This window comes from Oncorhynchus masou, unplaced genomic scaffold, assembly GCF_036934945.1.
Source record: "Oncorhynchus masou masou isolate Uvic2021 unplaced genomic scaffold, UVic_Omas_1.1 unplaced_scaffold_621, whole genome shotgun sequence".
NCBI lineage: Eukaryota > Metazoa > Chordata > Actinopteri > Salmoniformes > Salmonidae > Oncorhynchus > Oncorhynchus masou.
Genome location: NW_027012639.1, coordinates 263,035 through 285,299, shown reverse-complemented (window position 1 = coordinate 285,299; position 22,265 = coordinate 263,035). Strand labels below are relative to the sequence as shown.

At 49.1% G+C, this 22,265-nt stretch overlaps 1 pseudogene; it reads left to right on the top strand.

Annotated features, from left to right (window-relative positions):
* LOC135536458 (transmembrane and coiled-coil domain-containing protein 3-like) overlaps window positions 1–22,204 on the top strand; it is a 36,836-nt pseudogene extending 14,632 nt beyond the window's left edge.
* The last annotated feature ends 61 nt before the right edge of the window (window positions 22,205–22,265 follow it).

Sequence of the window (22,265 nt, the reverse complement as noted above, 5' to 3'; positions counted from 1 at the left end):
GCCTCTCCTCTCTCTCTGCCTCTCCTTCTCTCTCTCTGCCTCTCTCTGCCTCTCTCTCTCTCTGCCTCTCTCTCTGCCTCTCTCTCTCTCTCTCTCTGCCTCTCTCTGCCTCTCTCTCTCTCTGCTCTCTCTCTCTGCCCTCTCTCTCTGCCTCTCTCTCTCTCTCTGCCTCTCTGTCTCTCTCTCTGTCTCTCTCTGTCTCTCTCTCTGCCTCTTTCTCTCTGCCTCTCCTCTCTGCCTCTCTCTGCCTCTCTCTGCCCCTCTCTCTGCCTCTCTCTCTCTCTGCCCTCTCTCTCTCTCTGCTCTCTCTCTCTGCCTCTCTCTGCCTCTCTCTCTCTCTCTCTGCTCTCTCTCTCTCTCTCTGCCTCTCTCTCTCTGCCTCTCTCTCTCTCTGCCTCTCTCTCTCTCTGCCTCTCTCTCTCTGCCTCTCTCTCTCTGCCTCTCTCTCTGCCTCTCTCTGCCTCTCTCTCTCTCTCTCTCTGCCTCTCTCTCTCTCTGCCTATCTCTCTCTCTGCCTCTCTCTCTCTGCCTCTCTCTCTCTCTCTGCCTCTCTCTCTGCCCTCTCTCTCTGCCTCTCTCTCTCTGCCTCTCTCTCTCTCTCTCTCTCTCTCTCTGCCTCTCTCTCTCTGCCTCTCTCTGCTCTGCCTCTCTCTCTGCCTCTCTCTCTCTCTCTGCCTCTCTCTCTCTGCCTCTCTCTCTCTCTCTGCCTCTCTCTCTCTCTCTGCCTATCTCTCTCTCTGCCTCTCTCTCTCTGCCTCTCTCTCTCTCTCTCTGCCTCTCTCTCTCTGCCTCTCTCTCTCTGCCTCTCTCTCTCTGCCTCTCTCCCTCTCTCTCTCTGCCTCTCTCTCTCTCTCTCTGCCTCTCTCTCTCTGCCTCTCTCTCTCTGCCTCTCTCTCTCTCTCTGCCTCTCTGTGTGTGTCAGGAGGAGCAGGAGTTTGTAGAGCTGGTAGCAGCAGAGAAGCACCAGGTGGAGGCTGTGAAGAGTGCCCTGGCCCAGAACAAGACCCTGTCCATGCTGGATGAGATCCTCGAGGACGTCAGGAGAGCTGCTGACCGCCTGGAGGAGGAGATAGAGGACCACGCCTTCGACAACAATAAACAGGTTCATCAACAACAACAACACATAGGTCATATAGAGGGCCACCCCTTCGACAACAATAAACAGGTTCATCAACAACAACATCAAACACATAGGTCATATAGAGAACAACAATAAACAGGTTCATCAACAACAAACACATAGGTCATATAGAGGACCACCCCTTCGACAACAATAAACAAGTTTGTCAACAACAAACACAGGTCATATAGAGGACAACATTAAACAGGTTCATCAACAACAAACACAGGTCATATAGAGGACCACAATAAACAGGTTCAACAACAACAACAACAAACACATAGGTCATAGAGGACAACAATAAACAGGTTCATCAACAACAACAACAACAAACACATAGGTCATAGAGGACAACAATAAACAGGTTCATCAACAACAACAACAACAAACACATAGGTCATATAGAGGACAACAATAAACAGGTTCATCAACAACAACAACAACAAACACATAGGTCATAGAGGACAACAATAAACAGGTTCAACAACAACAAACACATAGGTCATAGAGGACAACAATACACAGATTCATCAACAACAACAACAACAAACACATAGGTCATAGAGGACAACAATAAACAGGTTAATCAATAACAACAACAACAAACACATAGGTCATATAGAGGACAACAATACACAGATTCATCAACAACAACAACAACAAACACATAGGTCATAGAGGACAACAATAAACAGGTTAATCAATAACAACAACAAACACATAGGTCATATAGAGGACAACAATACACAGATTCATCAACAACAACAACAACAACAACAAACACATAGGTCATATAGAGGACCACACCTACGACAACAATAAACAGGTTCATCAACAACAACATCAAACACATAGGTCATATAGAGAACAACAATAAACAGGTTCATCAACAACAAACACATAGGTCATATAGAGAACAACAATAAACAGGTTCATCAACAACAAACACACAGGTCATATAGAGGACAACAATACACAGATTCATCAACAACAACAACAACAACAACAACAGCAACAAACACATAGGTCATATAGAGAACAACAACAACAACAACAACAACAAACACACAGGTCATATAGAGGACCACGTCTTTGATGACAAAGCGGTTCAGAATAGGAGTGCTGATCTAGGATCATTCTCCCTTTTTAGAGCAAAGTGAATCAGAGTGTTTGGACAGGGAGGACCTGGTCCCCGATCAGCAGTCTGGGAGGCTGTATAAAGACAGGCCCTGATGTGCTGCGTTGGGGCTGTTATGTGGTGTATTAAAGGCTCTGCCAGTAGAGTTATTGTCAGTATTGTGATCAGATGAATGGAGTGCATGTAGCCAACGTGGAGGCGGTGCTGAGAGTGGAGGAGGAGGATGAGGAAGGAGGGAAAAGAAGAAGGAACGCGTCAAGGAGAGGTGGAGAGGTGGAGGACGACGTGGGGCTGAGCATGCTCATCGACTCACAGAACAACCAGTATGTTCTGACCAAGCCCAGAGACTCCACCATGCCCCGCTCCGATCAACGCTTCATCAAGGTCAGTACCAACTTTAACCCCTGAACACTAATGATCCTATACATATGGAGACTGTCCCGAGTCCAGCTGTAATCTGACTATATGAAGACTGTCCTGAGACTCCAGCTGTAATCTGACCATATGAAGACTGTCCAGAGTCCAGCTGTAATCTGACCATATGAAGACTGTCCTGAGACTCCAGCTGTAATCTGACTATATGAAGACTGTCCTGAGTCCAGCTGTAATCTGACCATATGAAGACTGTCCTGAGACTCCAGCTGTAATCTGACCATATGAAGACTGTCCTGAGTCCAGCTGTAATCTGACCATATTGAAGACTGTCCTGAGTCCAGCTGTAATCTGACTATATGAAGACTGTCCTATGACTCCAGCTGTAATCTGACTATATGAAGACTGTCCTATGACTCCAGCTATAATCTGACTATATGAAGACTGTCCTATGACTCCAGCTGTAATCTGACTATATGAAGACTGTCCTGAGTCCAGCTGTAATCTGACTATATGAAGACTGTCCTGAGACTCCAGCTGTAATCTGACCATATGAAGACTGTCCTGAGACTCCAGCTGTAATCTGACTATATGAAGACTGTCCTAAGACTCCAGCTGTAATCTGACCATATGAAGACTGTCCTATGACTCCAGCTATAATATGACCATATGAAGACTGTCCTGAGTCCAGCTGTAATCTGACTATATGAAGACTGTCCCGAGTCCAGCTGTAATCTGACTATATGAAGACTGTCCCGAGTCTAGCTGTAATCTGACCATATGAAGACTGTCCTAAGACTCCAGCTGTAATCTGACCAAATGGGTCTTCAAATGAAATTACAATTTTGCACAATTCTAATCTGTGTCCCTGTGGTGTCCTGTCCTGTTATCTGTGATTGGCTGGTCAGGACCTGGTCTCCGTAGTGATGCTGTCTCTGCCATGTGGTTGGCTGTGCACTATGATGGGCCTGCCCCCCATGTTTGGTTACATCGTCTGTGGAGTCCTCCTGGGTCCCTCTGGACTCAACAGCATCAAGGTGAGACATGCAACAGTGTCTGTCTGTCTGCCTGCCTGCCTGTCTCTCTGCCTGTCTCTCTGCCTGTCTCTCTGCCTGTCTCTCTGCCTGTCTGCCTGTCTGCCTGCCTGTCTCTGCCTATCTGCCTGTCTGCCTGCCTGTCTCTCTGCCTGTCTCTCTGCCTGTCTGCCTGTCTCTCTGCCTGTCTGCCTGTCTGTCTGCCTGTCTGTCTGTCTGCCTGCCTGTCTGCCTGTCTGTCTGTCTGTCTGCTTGTCTCTCTGCCTGTCTGCCTGTCTGTCTGTCTGCCTTCCTGCCTGCCTGTCTGCCTGTCTGTGTGTCTGTCTCTGTGAGAGAGTAATGTATCTCTGTGCAGTCTATGGTGCAGGTAGAGACGCTGGGAGAGTTGGGAGTGTTCTTCACTCTCTTCGTGGTCGGTCTCGAGTTCTCCCCAGAGAGACTTCGGAAGGTAGGCTGCCTAGTGTTGTATTCACCCCCCCCCCCCCCCCCCCCCCCCACACACAGAGGTATTTCCCATCAGATATTAGCCTACATTCTTGAAATAGCAAAGACTATTAAAGGCCCAGTGCAGACATGAATGTGAATTCCCTGTGTTTTATAGTTATTTCCACACTATGAGGGTGGAGTGATACTGTGAAATTGATGATGATGGCCTTCTAGTGGAACAGCTGTTTAGAAGCACTGCCTGTTTTGGTGGGATGGAGTTTTGATCTGCCGGGTGACATCACCAGACAGGAAAGGACTTAACACTGGAGTGAAGTGTGTAACTCTGACCTACATCTTCACAGTGGGACTCAGAAACCCACATTCTTACATTCTTTCACCAACTCAGTCTCAGCAGAGAGCGACGTCTAACTCTCTCTCCTCTTCATTTCGCTATCTGTTTGTCAAACATTTCCTTATCAGTCTTCCTCCCCTCCCTGGCCTCCCTCCCTCCCTGGCTTCCCTCCCTCCCTCCCTGGCCTCCCTCCCTGGCTTCCCTCCCTGGCCTCCCTCCCTGGCCTCCCCCCCTGGCCTCCCCCCCTCCCGGGTTAGGTTTTTGGGTTAAGATTAGGGTAAGGGTACGGGTTAGGGAAAATAGGATTTTGAATGGGACTGAATTGTGTGTCCCCACAAGGTTAGCTGTACAAGACTGTGTGTGTGTATTTAACGTGTGTGTGCTGTCCTATGTGTGTGTGCATTTAACGTGTGTGTGTGTATTTAACATGTGTGTGCTGTCCTATGTGTGTGTGTGTGGGTATTTAACGTGTGTGTGTGTATTTAACATGTGTGTGCTGTCCTATGTGTGTGTGTATTTAACATGTGTGTGCTGTCCTATGTGTGTGTGTATTTAACATGTGTGTGTGTGTATTTAACATGTGTGTGCTGTCCTATGTGTGTGTGTATTTAACATGTGTGTGTGTGTATTTAACATGTGTGTGCTGTCCTATGTGTGTGTGTATTTAACGTGTGTGTGTGTATTTAACATGTGTGTGCTGTCCTATGTGTGTGTGTATTTAACATGTGTGTGCTGTCCTATGTGTGTGTGTATTTAACATGTGTGTGCTGTCCTATGTGTGTGTGTATTTAACATGTGTGTGTGTGTGTATTTAACATGTGTGTGCTGTCCTATGTGTGTGTGTATTTAACATGTGTGTGTGTGTATTTAACGTGTGTGTGCTGTCCTATGTGTGTGTGTATTTAACGTGTGTGCTGTCCTATGTGTGTGTGTATTTAACATGTGTGTGCTGTCCTATGTGTGTGTGTGGGTATTTAACGTGTGTGTGTGTATTTAACGTGTGTGCTGTCCTATGTGTGTGTGTATTTAACATGTGTGTGCTGTCCTATGTGTGTGTGTATTTAACATGTGTGTGCTGTCCTATGTGTGTGTAGGTGTGGAAGATCTCTGTGCAGGGTTCATGCTACCTCAGTCTGTTGATGGTGGCTACAGGGCTGCTGTGGGGTCAGGTGCTGCACATCCGTCCCACCCAGACCGTCTTCATCTCCTCCTGTCTCTCTCTATCCTCCACGCCGCTGGTCTCACGCTTCCTGGCTGGGGGCGCCCGCGCAGACAAGGACGGTACGGAGTGTGTGTGTGTGTGTGTGTGTGTGTGTGTGAGAGAGAGAGACTTCCAATGCTCTTTATTTTAATGTTAAAGAACCACCTGTCTTTAAATGAGTAACTGGCTACAAACATTAAAACCGTCTGTGTGTCTGTGTGTCTGTGTGTCTGTGTGTCTGTGTGTCTGTGTGTGTGTGTGTGTGTGTGTGTGTGTGTGTCTCTGTGTGTGTCTGTGTCTCTGTGTGTGTCTGTGTGTGTGTGTGTGTCTGTGTGTGTGTGTGTGTGTGTGTGTGTGTGTGTGTGTGTGTGTGTGTGTGTGTGTGTGTGTCTCTGTGTGTGTCTCTGTGTGTGTCTCTGTGTGTGTGTGTGTGTGTGTGTGTGGGTGTGTGCGTCTGTGTGTGCATGTGCGTCTGTGTGTGTGTGCGTGTGCGTGTGCGTGTGTGTGTGTGTGTGTGGGTGTGTGCGTCTGTGTGTGCATGTGCGTCTGTGTGTGTGCGTGTGCGTGTGCGTGTGCGTGTGTGTGTGTGTGTGTCTGTGTGTGTGTGTGTGTGTGTGTGTGTGTGTGTAGGGGAGCTGGACTACAGCAGTGTTCTCCTGGGGATGTTGGTGATGCAGGACGTTCAGCTGGGTCTGTTCATAGCCGTCATGCCCACCCTCATACAGGTGTCATCTGGCCACCTGGACAGGTGAGTACACACACACACACACACACACACACACACACACACACACACACACACACACACACACACACAGCTGCATATGCACTACGATCTAGACACACCCTGTCCCAAAACTCAACTCATGCTGGTAAGGTGTGTAGTTCCAAAGATGTTTAATACTGTTGTGTCCTGTCTTCTGAGGGTCTTGTCTTGTCTTCTGAGGGTCTTGTCTTGTCTTCTGAGGGTCTTGTCTTGTCTTCTGAGGGTCCTGTCTTCTGAGGGTCCTGTCTTCTGAGGGTCCTGTCTTGTCTTCTGAGGGTCCTGTCTTGTCTTCTGTGGGTCCTGTCTTGTCTTCTGAGGGTCCTGTCTTGTCTTCTGAGGGTCTTGTCTTGTCTTCAGTGGGTCCTGTCTTGTCTTCTGAGGGTCCTGTCCTGTCTTCTGAGGGTCCTGTCTTGTCTTCTGAGGGTCCTGTCTTGTCTTCTGAGGGTCTTGTCTTTTGTCTTCTGAGGGTCCTGTCTTGTCTTCTGAGGGTCCTGTCTTGTCTTCTGAGGGTCCTGTCCTGTCTTCTGAGGGTCCTGTCTTGTCTTCTGAAGGTCCTGTCTTGTCTTCTGAGGGTCTTGTCTTCTGGGGGTCCTGTCTTGTCTTCTGAAGGTCCTGTCTTGTCTTCTGAGGGTCTTGTCTTCTGGGGGTCCTGTCTTGTCTTCTGGGGTCCTGTCTTGTCTTCTGAGGGTCCTGTCTTGTCTTCTGGGGGTCCTGTCTTGTCTACTGAGGGTCCTGTCTTGTCTACTGAGGGTCCTGTCTTGTCTTCTGAGGGTCTTGTCTTCTGAGGGTCCTGTCTTGTCTTCTGAGGGTCTTGTCTTGTCTACTGAGGGTCCTGTCTTCTGAGGGTCCTGTCTTGTCTTCTGAGGGTCCTGTCTTGTCTACTGAGGGTCCTGTCTTGTCTACTGAGGGTCCTGTCTTGTCTTCTGAGGGTCTTGTCTTCTGAGGGTCCTGTCTTGTCTTCTGAGGGTCTTGTCTTGTCTACTGAGGGTCCTGTCTTCTGAGGGTCCTGTCTTGTCTTCTGAGGGTCCTGTCTTGTCTTCTGAGGGTCCTGTCTTGTCTACTGAGGGTCCTGTCTTGTCTTCTGAGGGTCTTGTCTTCTGAGGGTCCTGTCTTGTCTTCTGAGGGTCCTGTCTTGTCTTCTGAGGGTCCTGTCTTGTCTTCTGAGGGTCCTGTCTTGTCTTCTGAGGGTCCTGTCTTGTCTTCTGAGGGTCTTGTCTTCTGAGGGTCCTGTCCTGTTTTCTGAGGGTCCTGTCTTGTCTTCTGAGGGTCCTGTCTTGTCTTCTGAGGGTCCTGTCTTGTCTTCTGAGGGTCCTGTCTTGTCTTCTGAGGGTCCTGTCTTGTCTTCTGAGGGTCCTGTCTTGTCTTCTGAGGGTCCTGTCTTGTCTTCTGGGGGTCCTGTCCTGTCTTCTGAGGGTCCTGTCTTGTCTTCTGAGGGTCTTGTCTTGTCTTCAGTGGGTCCTGTCCTGTCTTCTGAGGGTCCTGTCTTGTCTTCTGGGGGTCCTGTCTTGTCTTCTGAGGGTCCTGTCTTGTCTTCTGAGGGTCCTGTCTTGTCTTCTGAGGGTCCTGTCTTGTCTTCTGAGGGTCCTGTCTTGTCTTCTGGGGGTCCTGTCTTGTCTTCTGAGGGTCCTGTCTTGTCTTCTGGGGTCTTGTCTTGTCTTCTGAGGGTCCTGTCTTGTCTTCTGAGGGTCCTGTCTTGTCTTCTGAGGGTCCTGTCTTGTCTTCTGAGGGTCCTGTCTTCTGGGGGTCCTGTCTTGTCTTCTGGGGGTCCTGTCTTGTCTTCTGAGGGTCCTGTCTTGTCTTCTGGGGGTCCTGTCTTGTCTTCTGAGGGTCCTGTCTTGTCTTCTGAGGGTCCTGTCTTGTCTTCTGAGGGTCCTGTCTTGTCTTCTGAGGGTCTTGTCTTCAGTGGGTCCTGTCTTGTCTTCTGAAGGTCCTGTCTTGTCTTCTGAGGGTCTTGTCTTCTGGGGGTCCTGTCTTGTCTTCTGAAGGTCCTGTCTTGTCTTCTGAGGGTCTTGTCTTCTGGGGGTCCTGTCTTGTCTTCTGGGGGTCCTGTCTTGTCTTCTGAGGGTCCTGTCTTGTCTTCTGAGGGTCCTGTCTTGTCTACTGAGGGTCCTGTCTTGTCTACTGAGGGTCCTGTCTTGTCTTCTGAGGGTCTTGTCTTCTGAGGGTCCTGTCTTGTCTTCTGAGGGTCTTGTCTTCTGAGGGTCCTGTCTTGTCTTCTGAGGCTCTTGTCTTCTGGGGGTCCTGTCTTGTCTTCTGAGGGTCCTGTCTTGTCTTCTGAGGGTCCTGTCCTGTCTTCTGAGGGTCCTGTCTTGTCTTCTGAGGGTCCTGTCTTGTCTTCTGAGGGTCCTGTCTTGTCTTCTGAGGGTCCTGTCTTGTCTTCTGAAGGTCCTGTCTTGTCTTCTGAGGGTCTTGTCTTCTGGGGGTCCTGTCTTGTCTTCTGAAGGTCCTGTCTTGTCTTCTGGGGGTCCTGTCTTGTCTTCTGGGGGTCCTGTCTTGTCTTCTGAGGGTCCTGTCTTGTCTTCTGAGGGTCCTGTCTTGTCTTCTGAGGGTCCTGTCTTGTCTTCTGAGGGTCCTGTCTTGTCTTCTGAGGGTCCTGTCTTGTCTTCTGAGGGTCCTGTCTTGTCTTCTGAGGGTCCTGTCTTGTCTTCTGAGGGTCCTGTCTTGTCTTCTGAGGGTCCTGTCTTGTCTTCTGAGGGTCCTGTCTTGTCTTCTGAGGGTCTTGTCTTGTCTTCTGAGGGTCCTGTCTTGTCTACTGAGGGTCCTGTCTTGTCTCCTGAGGGTCCTGTCTTGTCTTCTGAGGGTCTTGTCTTGTCTTCTGAGGGTCTTGTCTTCTAAGGGTTCTGTGTTCTGAGGGTTCTGTTCTGTGTTCGGTCCTCCTAGCCCAGGTCCTGTTCTCTCTGTAAACCAGTGTTCTGTGTTGTGAGGCTGGTGTTCTGTGTTCTATCCTGTGTTCTGTAGTGTTCTGTTTGGAGGTCTGCACGTCCTCCTGCTCCTAGCCCAGGTCCTGTTCTCTCTGGCTATGGTACTACTGCTGTGTGTTCTCCTCAAATCCTTCCTGATTGGTCCATACTACAGGAAGCTCCATGCTGAGTCTAAAGGCAACAAGGAGATCCTGGTTCTGGGGACCGCTGCCTTCGTATTCCTCATGCTCACCGTATGTACCCCCCTCCTCACTCTTCCTCCTCTCCTCTGTGAGATATAGCTCCCCCCCGCTATCCTCTCTTCTGTGAGATATAGTTTCCCCTCCTCTGTGAGATATAGCTCCCCCCCGCTATCCTCTCTTCTGTGAGATATAGTTTCCCCTCCTCTGTGAGATATAGTTTCCCCTCTTCTGTGAGATATAGTTTCCCCTCTTCTGTGAGATATAGTTTCCCCTCTTCTGTGAGATATAGTTTCCCCTCTTCTGTGAGATATAGTTTCCCCTCTTCTGTGAGATATAGTTTCCCCTCTTCTGTGAGATATAGTTTCCCCTCTTCTGTGAGATATAGTTTCCCCTCTTCTGTGAGATATAGTTTCCCCTCCTCTGTGAGGTATAGCTCCCCTCTGCCGTGAGATATAGCTTTATTTGTCACATACACATGGTTAGCAGATGTTAATGCGAGTGTAGCGAAATGCTTGTGCTTCTAGTTCCGACAATGCAGTAATAACCAACAAGTAATCTAACTAACAATTCCTAATCTACTGTCTTATACACAGTGTAAGGGGATAAAGAATATGTACATAAGGATATATGAATGAGTGATGGTACAGAGCAGCATAGGCAAGATACAGTAGATGGTATCGAGTACAGTATATACTTGTGAGATGAATATGTAAACAAAGTGGCATAGTTAAAGTGGCTAGTGATACATGTATTACATAAGGATGCAGTCGATGATATAGAGTACAGTATATAGGTATGCATATGAGATGAATAATGTAGGGTAAGTAACATTATATAAGGTAGCATTGTTTAAAGTGGCTAGTGATATATTTACAACATTTCCCATCAATTCCCATTATTAAAGTGGCTGGAGTTGAGTCAGTGTGTTGGCAGCAGCCACTCAATGTTAGTGGTGGCTGTTTAACAGTCTGATGGCCTTGAGATAGAAGCTGTTTTCCAGTCTCTCGGTCCCAGCTTTGATGCACCTGTACTCCCCCTCGCCTTCTGGATGATAGCGGGGTGAACAGGCAGTGGCTCGGGTGGTAGATGTCCTTGATGATCTTTATGGCCTTCCTGTAACATCGGGTGGTGTAGGTGTCCTGGAGGGCAGGTAGTTTGCCTCTGTGAGATATAGCTCCCCCCCGCTATCCTCTCCTCTGTGAGATATAGTTTCCCCTCCTCTGTGAGACGTAGCTCCCCCTCCTCTGTGAGATATAGTTTCCCCTCCTGTGAGACGTAGCTCCCCCTCCTCTGTGAGATATAGTTTCCCCTCCTCTGTGAGATGTAGCTCCCCCTCCACTGTGAGATATAGTTTCCCCTCCTCTGTGAGACGTAGCTCCCCCTCCACTATCCTCTCCTCTGTGAGATGTAGCTCCCCCTCCACTATCCTCTCCTCTGTGAGACGTAGCTCCCCCTCCACTATCCTCTCCTCTGTGAGACGTAGCTCCCCCTCCACTATCCTCTCCTCTGTGAGATGTAGCTCCCCCTCCTCTGTGAGACGTAGCTCCCCCTCCTCTGTGAGATGTAGCTCCCCCTCCTCTGTGAGATGTAGCTCCCCCTCCACTATCCTCTCCTCTGTGAGATGTAGCTCCCCCTCCTCTGTGAGATGTAGCTCCCCCTCCTCTGTGAGATGTAGCTCCCCCTCCTCTGTGAGACGTAGCTCCCCCTCCACTATCCTCTCCTCTGTGAGATGTAGCTCCCCCTCCTCTGTGAGATGTAGCTCCCCCTCCTCTGTGAGACGTAGCTCCCCCTCCACTATCCTCTCCTCTGTGAGATGTAGCTCCCCCTCCCCTGTGAGACGTAGCTCCCCCTCCACTATCCTCTCCTCTGTGAGATGTAGCTCCCCCTCCACTATCCTCTCCTCTGTGAGATGTAGCTCCCCCTCCTCTGTGAGATGTAGCTCCCCTCCTCTGTGAGACGTAGCTCCCCCTCCACTATCCTCTCCTCTGTGAGATGTAGCTCCCCCTCCACTATCCTCTCCTCTGTGAGATGTAGCTCCCCCTCCTCTGTGAGATGTAGCTCCCCCTCCTCTGTGAGACGTAGCTCCCCCTCCACTATCCTCTCCTCTGTGAGATGTAGCTCCCCCTCCCCTGTGAGACGTAGCTCCCCCTCCACTATCCTCTCCTCTGTGAGACGTAGCTCCCCCTCCACTATCCTCTCCTCTGTGAGACGTAGCTCCCCCTCCCCTGTGAGACGTAGCTCTCTTCTCCAACAGAGGTTATGTTTCCTGTACAATCAAGTACTACAATTGACATTCCAATACAAATACAATACTGTGTCATTTGGGAGTTTATGATATAAATAGTTAAACGATATCCATTCTACCAAATGTATGTCAAATGATGTTTTCTCCGGCGTTTCCCAGGTGACAGAGTTCCTGGGCATTTCCATGGAGCTGGGCTGCTTCCTGGCTGGAGCGCTTCTCTCCTCGCAGGGTCACATTTGCACCACGGAGGTCATGGGCTGCATCGAGCCAATCAGAGACTTCCTCGCCATCATCTTCTTCGCCTCCATTGGTCAGAACTGAAGCTTACCCTCTGCAGTGTCTCTGTTTAGTGTCATATCTCTGTCTCTCTATGGCTGTTTAGCATCGTGCAGTTGAAGTCGGAAGTTTACATACACCTTAGGCAAATACATTTAAACTCAGTTTTTCACAATTGGGATGCATTAATGGTTGGGATGGTAAAAATTCCTGCAAGCCTTGGTCAAAGTAGATCCTAACCGACTTGCCAGAACTAAAGTTTGTTAACAAGACATTTGTGGAGTGGTTGAAAAATTAGTTTTATTTCAGTTTTAAATTTCTGACTTCAACTGATATCTCTGTCTCTCTATGGCTGTTTAGCATCGTATCTACTACTGTAGGTCTCTGTGTTGTCTCTACTACTGTAGGTCCCTGTGTTGTCTCTACTACTGTAGGTCTCTGTGTTGTCTCTACAGTGTATGTAAACTTCTGACTTCAACTGTATCTCTGTCTCTCTATGGCTGTTTAGCATCGTATCTACTACTGTAGGTCTCTGTGTTGTCTCTACTACTGTAGGTCTCTGTGTTGTCTCTACTACTGTAGGTCTCTGTGTTGTCTCTACTACTGTAGGTCTCTGTGTTGTCTCTACTACTGTAGGTCCCTGTGTTGTCTCTACTACTGTAGGTCTCTGTGTTGTCTCTACTACTGTAGGTCTCTGTGTTGTCTTTACTACTGTAGGTCCCTGTGTTGTCTCTACTACTGTAGGTCTCTGTGTTGTCTCTACTACTGTGGGTCTCTGTGTTGTCTCTACTACTGTAGGTCTCTGTGTTGTCTCTACTACTGTAGGTCTCTGTGTTGTCTCTACTACTGTAGGTCTCTGTGTTGTCTCTACTACTGTAGGTCTCTGTGTTGTCTCTACTACTGTAGGTCTCTGTGTTGTCTCTACTACTGTAGGTCTCTGTGTTGTCTCTACTGCTGTAGGTCTCTGTGTTGTCTCTACTGCTGTAGGTCTCTGTGTTGTCTCTACTACTGTAGGTCTCTGTGTTGTCTCTACTGCTGTAGGTCTCTTTGTTGTCTCTACTACTGTAGTTCTCTGTGTTGTCTATACTACTGTATGTCTCTGTGTTGTCTCTACTACTGTAGGTCCCTGTGTTGTCTATACTACTGTATGTCTCTGTGTTGTCTCTACTACTGTAGGTCCCTGTGTTGTCTATACTACTGTATGTCTCTTTGTTGTCTCTACTACTGTAGGTCTCTTTGTTGTCTCTACTACTGTAGGTCTCTGTGTTGTCTCTACTACTGTATGTCTCTTTGTTGTCTCTACTACTGTAGGTCTCTTTGTTGTCTCTACTACTGTAGGTCTCTTTGTTGTCTCTACTACTGTAGGTCTCTGTGTTGTCTCTACTACTGTAGGTCTCTGTGTTGTCTCTACGTCTGTATGTGTTGTCTCTACTACTGTAGGTCTCTGTGTTGTCTCTACTACTGTAGGTCTCTGTGTGTTGTCTCTACTGCTGTAGGTCTCTGTGTTGTCTCTACTACTGTAGGTCTCTGTGTTGTCTCTACTACTGTAGGTCTCTGTGTTGTCTATACTACTGTATGTCTCTGTGTTGTCTCTACTACTGTATGTCTCTTTGTTGTCTCTACTACTGTAGGTCTCTTTGTTGTCTCTACTACTGTAGGTCTCTTTGTTGTCTCTACTACTGTAGGTCTCTGTGTTGTCTCTACTACTGTAGGTCTCTGTGTTGTCTCTACTACTGTAGGTCTCTGTGTTGTCTCTACTACTGTAGGTCTCTTTGTTGTCTCTACTACTGTAGGTCTCTGTGTTGTCTCTACTACTGTAGGTCTCTGTGTTGTCTCTACTACTGTATGTCTCTGTGTTGTCTCTACTACTGTATGTCTCTTTGTTGTCTCTACTACTGTAGGTCTCTTTGTTGTCTCTATTACTGTAGGTCTCTTTGTTGTCTCTACTACTGTAGGTCTCTTTGTTGTCTCTACTACTGTAGGTCTCTGTGTTGTCTCTACTACTGTAGGTCTCTTTGTTGTCTACTGCTGTAGGTCTCTGTGTGTTGTCTCTACTACTGTAGGTCTCTGTGTTGTCTCTACGTCTGTATGTGTTGTCTCTACTACTGTAGGTCTCTGTGTTGTCTCTACTACTGTAGGTCTCTGTGTGTTGTCTCTACGTCTGTATGTGTTGTCTCTACTACTGTAGGTCTCTGTGTTGTCTCTACTACTGTAGGTCTCTGTGTTGTCTCTACTACTGTAGGTCTCTGTGTTGTCTCTACTACTGTAGATCTCTGTGTTGTCTCTACTACTGTAGGTCTCTGTGTGTTGTCTCTACGTCTGTATGTGTTGTCTCTACTACTGTATGTCTCTGTGTTGTCTCTACTACTGTAGATCTCTGTGTTGTCTCTACTACTGTAGGTCTCTGTGTGTTGTCTCTACGTCTGTATGTGTTGTCTCTACTACTGTATGTCTCTGTGTTGTCTCTACTACTGTAGGTCTCTGTGTTGTCTCTACTACTGTAGGTCTCTGTGTGTTGTCTCTACTGCTGTAGGTCTATGTTGTCTCTACTACTGTAGGTCTCTGTGTGTTGTCTCTACTACTGTAGGTCTCTGTGTGTTGTCTCTACTGCTGTAGGTCTCCATGTGTAGGTCTCCATGTGGGTCTCCATGTGTGGGTCTCCATGTGTAGGTCTCCATGTGTAGGTCTCCATGTGTGGGTCTCCATGTGTGGGTCTCCATGTGTGGGTCTCCATGTGTGGGTCTCCATGTGTAGGTCTCCATGTGTGGGTCTCCATGTGTGGGTCTCCATGTGTAGGTCTCCATGTGTAGGTCTCCATGTGTAGGTCTCCATGTGTGGGTCTCCATGTGTGGGTCACCATGTGTAGGTCTCCATGTGTGGGTCTCCATGTGTGGGTCTCCATGTGTGGGTCACCATGTGTAGGGCTCCATGTGTAGGGCTCCATGTGTGGGTCTCCATGTGTGGGTCTCCATGTGTGGGTCTCCATGTGTGGGTCTCCATGTGTAGGTCTCCATGTGTGGGTCTCCATGTGTAGGTCTCCATGTGTGGGTCTCCATGTGTAGGTCTCCATGTGTAGGTCTCCATGTGTGGGTCTCCATGTGTAGGTCTCCATGTGTAGGTCTCCATGTGTAGGTCTCCATGTGTAGGTTTCCATGTGTGGGTCTCCATGTGTAGGTCTCCATGTGTGGGTCTCCATGTGTGGGTCTCCATGTGTAGGTCTCCATGTGTAGGTCTCCATGTGTAGGTCTCCATGTGTAGGTTTCCATGTGTGGGTCTCCATCTGTAGGTCTCCATGTGTAGGTCTCCATGTGTGGGTCTCCATGTGTAGGTCTCCATGTGTAGGTCTCCATGTGTAGGTCTCCATGTGTAGGTCTCCATGTGTGGGTCTCCATGTGTAGGTCTCTTTGTTGTCTCTACTGCTGTAGGTCTCTGTGTTGTCTCTACTACTGTAGGTCTCTGTGTTGTCTCTACTACTGTAGGTCTCTTTGTTGTCTCTACTGCTGTAGGTCTCCATGTGTAGGTCTCCATGTGTGGGTCTCCATGTGTAGGTCTCCATGTTTGGGTCTCCATGTGTAGGTCTCCATGTGTGGGTCTCCATGTGTAGGTCTCCATGTGTAGGTCTCCATGTGTGGGTCTCCATGTGTGGGTCTCCATGTGTAGGTCTCCATGTGTAGGTCTCCATGTGTGGGTCTCCATGTGTGGGTCTCCATGTGTGGGTCTCCATGTGTGGGTCTCCATGTGTAGGTCTCCATGTGTAGGTCTCCATGTGTGTTCTCTTCTACTGCAGGTTTCCATGTCTTTCCTACCTTTGTCCTGTACGAACTGACAGTCCTGGTGGTGCTGACTCTCTCATTGGTCATCATGAAGGTATGCTGTTGTTGCTTTAAACCACTCTCACTTACTTATTTTCTCTCTCGCACTCTTTCCTCTCTTTCTCGCTCTCCCCCTGTCTCTCACCTCCAACTTTCTCGCTCTCCCCTCTCTCTCTCACTCTCTTTCTCTAACCCCTCACTCTCTCTTTCTCACTCCCCTAACCACTCTCTCTCTCTCTGTCTTTCTTTCTCTGTCTTTCTCTCTCCCCCTCTCTCTCTCTGTCTTTAACCACTCTCCCCCTCTCTCACTCTCTCTTTTCTCTCTCCCCCTCACCTCTCCACTCTCTACCCCCTCTCTCTCTCTCTGTCCTCTCTCTGTCTTTCTCTCTCCCCCTCCCTCTCTCTCTCTCTCTCTCTCTCTCTCTCACTCTCTCTCCCCCACTCTCTCTTTCTCACTCTCCCCACTCTCTCCTCCCTCTCTCTCTCTCTCTGTCTTTCTCTCTCCCCTCCCTCTCTCTCACTCTCCCCCTCTCTCTCCCCCTCTCTCTCTGTCTTCTCTCTCCCCTCCCTCTCTCTCACTCTCCCCCCTCTCTCTCTCCTCCCCTCTCTCTCTCTGTCTTTCTCTCTCCCCCTCCCTCTCTCTCACTCTCCTCTCCTCTCTTTCTCTCTCTCCCCCTCAACCTCTTTCTCTCCCTCCACTACTCCTCCCCACTCTCTCTCGCTCTCACTAACTCACTCCTCTCTAACTCACTCTCTCTCTCTCTCTCTCTCTCTCTCTCTCTCTCTCCACTCTCTCCTCTCTCTCTCCTCACTCTCCACTACCTCTCAATCTCTCTAATGAAACACCTCCTCCTCTCCATGTTCCTGTTAGTTCCTGATGGCGGTGCTGGTGCTGTCGGCCATCTTGCCTAAGGGTTCTCGCCACATCCGTTGGATAGTGTCTGCTGGCCTGGCGCAGGTCACCAGTTCTCCTTCGTCTTGGGGAGCCGCGCCTAACCGAGCTGGCATCATCTCCAGAGAGGTACCTCTACCGAAGGACAGACCACCACTCGATGCTTAGTTCCAAATCAAACAATAGCCACTAGTCCCTAGACACTACCCCTAACCACTAGCACTAACCACTAGCACTAACCACTAGCACTAACCACTAGCACTAACCACTACTCCTAACCACTACAACTAACCACTACCACTAACCACTACCCCCTAGACACTACCCCTAACCACTACCACTAACCACTACCCCCTAGACATTACCACTAACCACTACCACTAACCACTACCCCTAGACACTACCACTAACCACGAACCCTAACCACTACCCCTACACACTACCACTCGCCACTACTCCTAACCACTACCCCTAACCACTACCCCTACACACTACCCCTACACACTACCACTCGCCACTACTCCTAACCACTACCCCTAACCACTACCCCTAACCACTACCCCTAACCACTACCCCTAACCACTACTCCTAACCTCTACCCCTAACCACTACCCCTACACACTACCACTCGCCACTACCCCAAACCACTACCCCTAACCACTACCCCTAGACACTACCACTAACCACTAACCCTAACCACTACCCCTACACACTACCACTCGCCACTACTCCTAACCACTACCCCTAACCACTACCCCTAACCACTACCCCTACACACTACCCCTACACACTACCACTCGCCACTACTCCTAACCACTACCCCTAACCACTACCCCTAACCACTACCCCTAACCACTACTCCTAACCTCTACCCCTAACCACTACCCTAACCACTACCACTAACCACTACTCCTAACCACTACCCCTAACCACTACCCCTAACCACTACCCCTAACCACTACCCCTAACCACTACCCCTACACACTACCACTACCACTACTCCTAACCACTACCCCTAACCACTACCCCTAACCACTACCCCTAACCACTACCCCTAACACACCCCTAACCACTACCCACACCCCTAACCACTACCCCTAACCACTACCCCTAACCACTACCCCTAACCACTACCCCTAACCACTACCCCTAACCACTACCACTAACCACTACCACTAACCACTACCCCTAACCACTACCACTAACCACTACCCCTAACCACTACCCCTACACACTACCCTAACCACTACTCCTAACCACTACCCCTAACCACTACCCCTACACACTACCCCTAACACACTACCACTAACCACTACTCCTAACCACTACCCCTAACCACTACTCCTAACCACTACTCCTAACCACTACCCCTAACCACTACCCCTAACCACTACCCCTAACCACTACCCCTAACCACTACCCCTAGACACTACCCTAACCACTACCCCTAACCACTACCCCTAACCACTACCCCTAACCACTACCCCTAACCACTACCCCTAACCACTACCCTAACCACTACCCCTAACCACTACCCCTAACCACTACCCCTAACCACTACCCCTAACCACTACCCCTAACCACTACCCCTAACCACTACCACTAACCACTACTCCTAACCACTACCCCTAGACACTACCCCTAACCACTACCCCTAACCACTACCCCTAACCACTACCCCTAACCACTACCCCTAGACACTACCCCTAGACACTACTCCTAACCACTACCCCTAGACACTACTCCTAACCACTACCCCTAACCACTACTCCTAATCACTACTAGTAACCACTACCCCTAGACACTACCCCTAACCACTACTCCTAACCACTACCACTAACCACTACCCCTAACCACTACCCCTAACCACTACTCCGAGACACTACCCCTAACCACTACCCCTAACCACTACCCCTAACCACTACCCCTAACCACTACCCCTAGACACTACTCCTAACCACTACTCCTAACCACTACCCCTAGACACTACTCCTAACCACTACCCCTAACCACTACCCCTAACCACTACCCCTAACCACTACCCCTAACCACTACCCCTAGACACTACTCCTAACCATTACCCCTAGACACTACTCCTAACCACTACCCCTAGACACTACCCCTAACCACTACTCCTAACCACTACCCCTAGACACTACTCTTAACCACTACCACTAACCACTACCCCTTACCACTACCCCTAACCACTACCCCTAACCACTACCACTAACCACTACCCCTAACCACTACCCCTAACCACTACCACTAACCACTACCACTAACCACTACCCCTAACCACTACCACTAACCACTACACCTAACCACTACCCCTAGACACTACTTGAAGATGTTTATGGCAATTGCAAGATGAATACATACAGGATCTAGAATACAACTAACCACTTCTTCGCCAGTTATACCTGCTGGTTCTCAGTGTCACCACTCTGTCCTCTTCTTCCCCAGGTGTACCTGCTGGTTCTCAGTGTCACCACTCTGTCCTCTTCTTCCCCAGGTGTACCTGCTGGTTCTCAGTGTCACCACTCTGTCCTCTTCTTCCCCAGGTGTACCTGCTGGTTCTCAGTGTCACCACTCTGTCCTCTTCTTCCCCAGGTGTACCTGCTGGTTATGTGTCACCACTCTGTCCTCTTCTTCCCCAGGTGTACCTGCTGGTTTTGTGTCACCACTCTGTCCTCTTCTTCCCCAGGTGTACCTGCTGGTTTTGTGTCACCACTCTGTCCTCTTCTTCCCCAAGTGTACCTGCTGGTTCTGTGTCACCACTCTGTCCTCTTCTTCCCCAGGTGTACCTGCTGGTTCTCAGTGTCACCACTCTGTCCTCTTCTTCCCCAGGTGTACCTGCTGGTTCTCAGTGTCACCACTCTGTCCTCTTCTTCCCCAGGTGTACCTGCTGGTTCTCAGTGTCACCACTCTGTCCTCTTCTTCCCCAGGTGTACCTGCCGGTTCTGTGTCACCACTCTGTCCTCTTCTTCCCCAGGTGTACCTGCTGGTTATCAGTGTCACCACACTGCCCTCTTCTTCCCCAGGTGTACCTGCTGGTTCTGTATCATCACTCTGTCCTCTTCTTCCCCAGGTGTACCTGCTGGTTCTCAGTGTCACCACTCTGTCCTCTTCTTCCCCAGGTGTACCTGCTGGTTCTCAGTGTCACCACTCTGTCCTCTTCTTCCCCAGGTGTACCTGCTGGTTTTGTGTCACCACTCTGTCCTCTTCTTCCCCAAGTGTACCTGCTGGTTCTGTGTCACCACTCTGTCCTCTTCTTCCCCAGGTGTACCTGCTGGTTCTCAGTGTCACCACTCTGTCCTCTTCTTCCCCAGGTGTACCTGCTGGTTCTCAGTGTCACCACTCTGTCCTCTTCTTCCCCAGGTGTACCTGCTGGTTCTGTGTCACCACTCTGTCCTCTTCTTCCCCAGGTGTACCTGCTGGTTCTGTGTCATCACTCTGTCCTCTTCTTCCCCAGGTGTACCTGCTGGTTCTCAGTGTCACCACTCTGTCCTCTTCTTCCCCAGGTGTACCTGCTGGTTCTGTGTCACCACTCTGTCCTCTTCTTCCCCAGGTGTACCTGCTGGTTCTGTGTCACCACTCTGTCCTCTTCTTCCCCAGGTGTACCTGCTGGTTATCAGTGTCACCACACTGCCCTCTTCTTCCCCAGGTGTACCTGCTGGTTCTGTATCATCACTCTGTCCTCTTCTTCCCCAGGTGTACCTGCTGGTTCTCAGTGTCACCACTCTGTCCTCTTCTTCCCCAGGTGTACCTGCTGGTTCTCAGTGTCACCACTCTGTCCTCTTCTTCCCCAGGTGTACCTGCTGGTTCTGTATCATCACTCTGTCCTCTTCTTCCCCAGGTGTACCTGCTGGTTCTCAGTGTCATCACTCTGTCCTCTTCTTCCCCAGGTGTACCTGCTGGTTCTCAGTGTCACCACTCTGTCCTCTTCTTCCCCAGGTGTACCTGCTGGTTCTCAGTGTCACCACACTGCCCTCTTCTTCCCCAGGTGTACCTGCTGGTTCTGTATCATCACTCTGTCCTCTTCTTCCCCAGGTGTACCTGCTGGTTCTCAGTGTCATCACTCTGTCCTCTTCTTCCCCAGGTGTACCTGCTGGTTCTGTATCATCACTCTGTCCTCTTCTTCCCCAGGTGTACCTGCTGGTTCTCAGTGTCACCACACTGCCCTCTTCTTCCCCAGGTGTACCTGCTGGTTCTGTATCATCACTCTGTCCTCTTCTTCCCCAGGTGTACCTGCTGGTTCTCAGTGTCACCACTCTGTCCTCTTCTTCCCCAGGTGTACCTGCTGGTTCTCAGTGTCACCACTCTGTCCTCTTCTTCCCCAGGTGTACCTGCTGGTTCTCAGTGTCACCACTCTGAGTCTTCTGCTGGCTCCGGTGTTGTGGAGAGCCGCCACACACAAGTGGGTCCCTGGAGCCGAACGCAAGACGCCGCCCGCCCGCCCCCGCTGCTGCCACACCCAGCAGACTGAAGCCCATAGGGGCCCTGCTAAAGGGCCGAGGGATCAAAGGTCATTCTCCCTCTTTCCATGGAGAAAATCCTAATGACTCTTTATCATTGTCATTGGTTGCATCCAAAACGGCACCCTGTTCCCTACATAGAGCCCTGATCTAAAGTAGTGCACTATGTAGGGAATAGGGCTCTGGTCTAAAGTAGTGCACTATATATAACGAATAGGGTGCCATTTGAGATGCGATCATTGTAGAACGGTTTACATATCCTCGTTGTTGTCTTGACTGTCATTCCTCCGCTCACGTCCTATAGTCGTTATGGAGGAATCCCTGATGAGACCTTTTGGTTTGTGACGTCACAATGATGGCGATGACATATTCCCTTTAAGGGAATGTTATTAGTCTGGGGTTGCATATGGATCAGTTTCATCCGGACCAAACCTGGGAGAAAGACATAGGCCAAGGTTTTAACAGTTCAACTTTCCATTTAGTACGTTTGAATGACATGCTGATACTGTAACGTCTCAGTGTTCTAACCAAACGCGGACACATAGAGACTGTATGTATGGGTTGTTTATGTCAGGGCTTTACATGTATGTATGCGTTATTGCACTCCTATGGCATCTAATGCTGTAAAATGTTTATTTTTCGTATGTTTCAGTGACTGTTTCATATGATAATGGCTCGATAATTTTATTCTGTTTGTACGGTGTACTGTACGAAAAGACTACAACTAGAAGACTTCCTGCTAATACATCATGCAAGGGAGAAATAAAGATATAGTATTGTATTTATTAGGCCAGTTATAGTTAGATTATGTATAAATGTTACAATGGAAATAAGGGGGTCATTCCAAGCACAATTAATTCCCATTTTACATTATGTTGAGTTAGGTTGGAGTTTGTTTAATATTCAACAAAATACAAAAGTCTTACATTATGTATTTCAAAAATGTTGGAATATGCACTTATTTATTAAAAGATTGTTTTATTGGTTCGGGAGGAGATGTCCTGTTTTGATAATGTTCTATTTGAATATTGCCTGTCTCGTCCAATGAAATGT